Below are 6,270 nucleotides of genomic sequence, written 5' to 3'. Positions count from 1 at the left end.
TGGTATTTGTCCCTTTGGGACTGGCTTATTTCACTCAGCATGATGTGTTCCAGATTCCTCCATTTTGTTGCAAATGACTGGATTTCGTTGTTTCTTACTGCTGTATAGTATTCTAAAGAGTACATATCCCATAATTTCTTTATCCAGTCTATCGTTGATGGGCATTTAGGTTGGTTCCAGGTCTTAGCTATTGTGAATTGAGCTGCAATAAACATTAGGGTGCAGACCTCTTTTTTGTTTGCCAATTTAAATTCCTTTGGGTAAATTCCAAGGAGTGGGATGGCTGGGTCGAACGGTAGGGTTATCTTCAGGTTTCTGAGGAATCTCCAGACTGACTTCCATAGTGGCTTGACCAGTTTGCATTCCCACCAACAGTGGGTTAGTGTCCCTTTTTCCCCACATCCTCGCCAGCATCTGTTGTTGGTAGATTTCTGAATGTGAGCCATTCTAACTGGGGTGAGGTGAAACCTCATTGTGGTTTTCATTTGCATTTCCCTGATTGCTAATGACCTTGAACATTTTTTCATGTGCCTGTTGGCCATTTGGATTTCCTCTTTTGAAAAATGTCTATTGAGGTCCTTGGCCCATCTCTTAAGTGGGTTGTTGGTTTTGTTTTTGTGGAGTTTCTTGATCTCTTTGTAGATTCTGGTTATTAACCCTTTGTCTGTTGCATAGTTTGCAAATATTTTTTCCCATTCTGTCGGTTGTCTTTTCACTCTCCTCACTGTTTCTTTTGCAGTACAGAAACTTCTCAATTTGATGCAATCCCAATAGTTGATTTTGGCTTTGACTGCCTGTGCCTCCCGGGTCTTTTCCAGAAATTCTTTGCCTGTGCCAATATCTTGAAGGGTTTCTCCAATGTTCTCTAGTAACTTGATGGTGTCAGGTCGTAGATTTAGGTCTTTAATCCATGTGGAGTGGATTTTTGTGTAAGGTGTAAGGTAGGGGTCTTGCTTCATGATTCTGCACGTGGAAATCCAATTTTCCCAGCACCATTTATTGAATAGACTGTCCTTGCTCCAGGAATTAGTTTTAGATCCTTGATCAAATATAAGTTGGCTGTAGATGTTTGGGTTGATTTCTGGCGTTTCAATTCTGTTCCATTGGTCTATCCATCTGTTTCTGTACCAGTACCATGCTGTTTTGATTACAACTGCCCTGTAGTATGTCCTGAAATCTGGTAGTGTGATGCCTCCGGCTTTGTTTTTGTTGTACAAGATTGCTTTAGCTATTCGAGGTCTCTTGTGCCTCCATATAAATTTCAGCACCATTTTTTCCAGATCTGAGAAGAAGGTCTTCGGTATCTTGATTGGTATTGCATTGAATCTGTAAATTGCTTTTGGGAGAATGGACATTTTGATGATGTTGATTCTTCCAATCCATGAGCATGGCAGATTTTTCCATTTCTTGGTATCCTCTTCTATTTCTTTCTTTAAGGTTTTGTAATTTTCATCGTAGAGATCTTTAACGTCCTTGGTTAAGTTTATTCCAAGGTATTTGATTGTTTTTGTGGCTATTGTGAATGGGATTGATCTTAGAAGTTCTTCCTCAGCCATGGCATTGCCTGTGTATACAAAGGCTGTTGATTTTTGTGCATTGATTTTATACCCTGCTACTTTGCCAAACTCTTCTATGAGTTCCAATAGTCTCTTAGTAGAGTTCTTTGGGTCCTCTAAATAAAGAATCATGTCATCTGCAAAGAGGGATAGTTTGAGCTCTTCCTTCCCAATTTGTATCCCTTTAATTTCTTTTTCTTGCCTAATAGCTCTGGCTAGAACCTCCAGAACTATATTGAATAGCAGTGGTGAGAGTGGGCATCCCTGTCTGGTTCCAGATCTCAGTGGAAATGCTTCCAACTTTTCCCCATTCAATAGGATGTTGGCTGTGGGTTTTTCATAGATTGCTTTGATTGTATTGAGGAATGTTCCTTCCAAACCCAGTTTGCTTAGAGTTTTCATCATGAACGGGTGTTGTATTTTATCAAATGCTTTCTCGGCATCTATTGAGATAATCATATGGTTTTTCTTCTGCAGTCTGTTAATGTGGTGTATCACATTGATTGTCTTGCGCACATTAAACCATCCCTGCATACCAGGGATGAATCCCACTTGGTCTGGGTGGATGATCTTTCTGATGTGTTGTTGCATTCTATTGGCGAGAATTTTATTGAGGATTTTTGCATCTATGTTCATCAGGGATATTGGTCTGTAATTCTCTTTCAGTGCTGCATCTTTTTCCGGCTTAGGAATTAAGGTGATGCTGGCTTCATAGAAAGAATTTGGGAGGACTCCCTCTTCTTCGATTGTTCTGAATAGTTTGAGAAGAATTGGAGTTAGTTCTTCTTTAAACGTCTGGTAGAATTCAGCAGTGAATCCATCTGGTCCTGGGCTTTTCTTTGTTGGGAGGGCCTTTATTACTGTTTCAATTTCTGTCTCAGTTATGGGTCTGTTTAGGTTTTCGATGTCTTCCTGGTTCAATTTAGGCAGGTTGCATGTGTCCAGGAATCTATCCATTTCTGATAGGTTTCCCTGTTTGCTGGCATACAAGTCCTTGTAGTAATTTCTGATGATTCTTTTTATTTCTGTGGTGTCTGTTGTTACATTTCCTTTTTCATCTCTGATTTTATTGATTTGGGTCTTTTCTCTTCTTTTTTTAGTTAGTTGGGCCAATGGGGTGTCAATTTTGTTTATTTTTTCAAAAAACCAGCTCTTCGTTTGGCTGATTTTTTGTAATGTTTTTCTTGATTCAATCCTGTTGATTTCTTCTCTGATTTTAATGATTTCTCTTCTCCTACTAGATTTGGGTCTGATTTGCTGTAGGTTTTCTAGATCCTTGAGGTGAATTGAAAGCTCATCTATTTGGTGTCTTTCCAATTTCTTGATGTAGGCACCTATTGATATAAACTTTCCTCTTAACACTGCTTTTGCTGTGTCCCATAAGTTTTGGTATGTTGTGCTGTTATCCTCATTTACTTCCAGAAAGTTTTTGATTTCTCTTTTGATTTCTTCTATGACCCATTGTTGATTCAGGAGCATGTTGTTCAATCTCCATGTGTTTGCGTATGCTCTAGGGATTCCTGAGTTGGTAATTTCCAACTTCATTCCTTTATGGTCTGAGAAGCTGCATGGTATGATTCTAATTCTTTTGAATTTGCTGAGACTCGCTTTATGGCCTAGTATGTGGTCAATCCTAGAGAAGCTTCCATGTACTGCTGAGAAGAATGTAAAATCTTTAGCTGTAGGATTGAAAGTTCTGTATATATCTGTTAGATCCATTTGGGCTATAGTGTCGTTTAAATCTACTGTATCCTTGTTGATCTTCTGACCGGATGATCTGTCTATTTCTGAGAGTGGAGTATTGAAGTCCCCCAGTACTACTGTATTGGGGTCTAAGTCTCCCTTTAAGTCCGTTAATAAATCTTTTAGATAAACTGGTGCCCTGTAGTTAGGTGCATATACATTGATAATTGTTATATCTTCCTGTTGAATTGATCCTTTAATCATGATATAGTGTCCCTCTTTGTCTCTCTTAACAGTTTTTGTGGTAAAGTTTATGTTGTCCGATATTAAGATGGCTACGCCTGCTCTTTTTTCATTTCTGTTGGCATGGTATATCTTTTTCCAGCCTTTCACTTTCAGTCTGTATGGATCTTTGTTGGAAAGATGTGTTTCTTGTAAGCAGCAAATAGATGGGTTTTGTTCCTTAACCCAATCAGCCAATCTGTGTCTTTTAACTGGACAGTTCAGGCCATTCACGTTCAAAGTGACTAATGATAAGTGGTAACTTTGCCCTGCCATTTGCCAAAGATAAGTTCTAATATATGCTTTGAATTCCCTGTGATCTTTTGCTGTGAGGTTTCCTTCCTTGGTTTCCTTCCTTTACCTTCTTTCCTATTGATGACCGTGTTTCTGTGTTTCTGTGTGTAACACATCTTTAAGCATCTTTTGCAGGGCTGGACGAGTGGCAACAAATTCTTTCAATTTCTGTTTGCAATGAAAAGTCTTTATTTCACCTTCATTCACAAATGATAGCTTTGCAGGATATAATATTCTGGGCTGGCAGTTGTTCTCTCTTAGTACCTGGGCTATATCTCGCCATTCCCTCCTAGCTTTTAGAGTTTCTGATGAGAAGTCAGCTGTGAGTCTGATTGGAGATCCTCTGAGAGTAATCTGACGTTTCTCTCTTGCACATTTTAGGATCTTTTCTTTGTGTTTCACTGTGGAGAGTTTAATTACAACGTGTCGTGGTGAGGATCTCTTTTGGTCGTGTTTATTAGGGGTTCTGTGAGCTTCCTGTACTAGGATTTCTCTGTCCTTCTCCAAACCTGGGAAATTTTCTGCTAATATCTCACTAAAAAGGCCTTCTAATCCTTTCTCCCTCTCCATGCCTTCAGGAACTCCTAGAACCCGAATGTTGGGTTTTTTAATAGTATCCTGAAGATTCCCGACAATATGTTTCAGATTTCTAATTTCCTCTTCTTTTCTTTGGTCTGACTGTATCCTTTCCTGTTCTCTGTCTTCTAAGTCCGATATTCTCTCTTCTGCTTCACCCATTCTGTTTGTAAGGCTCTCTATTGTGTTTTTCATTTGATCTATTGAATTCTTCACTTCAGTCACTATCACAGTTTCCTGTTGTACTAGTTGTTTCGTTTCATTTTGATTCCTCCTTAATATTTCATTTTCACGAGAGAGATTTTCTATCTTGTCCATTAAGGATTTGTGTAGTTCCAGAATTTGTTTTTGAGAACTTCTTAATGTTCTTATCAATTTTTTGAGATCTGCTTCTTGCATTTCTTCTATGTCATCATCTTCATAATCTTGAATTGGGGTGTCTTTTTCATTTTAGGGCGTCATGGTGACTTCCTTGTTTTTATTACCTCGGTTTTTGCGTTTGTTATTTGGCATATTGGAGATATTTGGTTTCTTCACTGTGGTGCTTTTTCTTGTTATACTATGACTCTAGATTAAGTGGACTATCTGTTTTTGATGGAGCCTTAGGGCTTGAGATGGGTGTGGCCTGAGAGCTCTGTTTGGTGTGCCAAAGGTGACACTCCCAGGTTAGGCGTGGTAAATCTCTCTCTCTCTCTCTTTTTTTTTTTTTGATTCAAAAGGGAAGTAATTCCGCACAGCTGAACGAAGTTGGAGGTAGTTAGCAGGCAAATGATATACCCACAGGAGCCAGAGATCAGAAGCTCTTTCCCAAGGACCACACAGGGAATCTGTCTTGCCCTCAGAGTGGGCTCAAATTCTCCTTCAGCCTCCCACTGGGTTGCCAAAGTTACGGAATTGTAGCGTCTCTGGAGAGTGCTCACGTGAATTCCGTGAGTTCTCTCCCCCACCGTCTCTTTTTTCACAGTCTCAGTTCAGTAGCACCACAAATTTACTAGCTCCTAATCTCCTGTTAATTCGCCCCGCCCAGAGTCAGGTTTTTCTGCTAGGCTCAGGGCCGGTGAAGACCTGAGGTCGCTCTGCTTATGACGTATGTCCAAGATGGCGCCTGCTCTTTGTCTTGCTCGCCCTTGAGAGGTGAGCGGAGAGAGAGAAACCCGTGTCCGTACTAGTCACCCTTTTTTCTCTCTCTCTCTCTCTTCCAGTTAGCCTTGTGAACTTCCCCCCCCCGGGGGTCGTTCCCTCTAGTCTCCTCTCTCCGCTTGCCTGCCGGTGTCTCGGGCTATTGAGGTTCGGCTCACCTCGCGTTCCAGCGCTGGTGTGTTCAGTCTGCCGCTGATGTCCCGAACTGTGGGCTCCCACGCTCTCCACGCAGGTCCGCTGTGAGTCACGCGTTCCGGAAGAGTTTCTTCTGCTGTTTCCTCCCCTACTCTTCCTTGAACCTGCAGTATCTCCACTTTTATTAAACTATCTCTCCCCAGACTATCAGTGTGCTCCCTTCCTATTCCACCATCTTGCCGGAAAGCCAGATTTCATTCTTTTTTATGGCTCAGTAGTATCCCATAGTGTTTATATTAACTGCAATATGCCTTGGAGAAAAGGCAGAGTGGATAGTGAGAGAGAGAGAGAGACAGAGAGAAAGGTCTTCCTTTTTTCCATTGGTTCACCCCCCAGTGGCCGCTGTGGCAGGCGCACCATGCTGATCTGAAGCCAGGAGCCAGGTGCTTCTCCTGGTCTCCCATGCAGGTGCAGGGCCCAAGGACTTGGGCTATCCTCCACTGCACTCCCTGCCCACAGCAGAGAGCTGGACTGGAAAAGGAGCAACCCGGACAGAATCCGTTGCCTCGACCGGGACTAGAACCCGGGGTGCCGGCGCTGCAGG

Source organism: Oryctolagus cuniculus, chromosome 1 (assembly GCF_051225735.1).
Source record: "Oryctolagus cuniculus isolate XC-2025 breed Fujian yellow rabbit chromosome 1, ASM5122573v1, whole genome shotgun sequence".
NCBI classification, from domain to species: Eukaryota; Metazoa; Chordata; class Mammalia; order Lagomorpha; family Leporidae; genus Oryctolagus; species Oryctolagus cuniculus.
The sequence above is the reverse complement of the archived record's forward strand: the minus strand, read 5'-3'. Positions refer to the sequence as shown.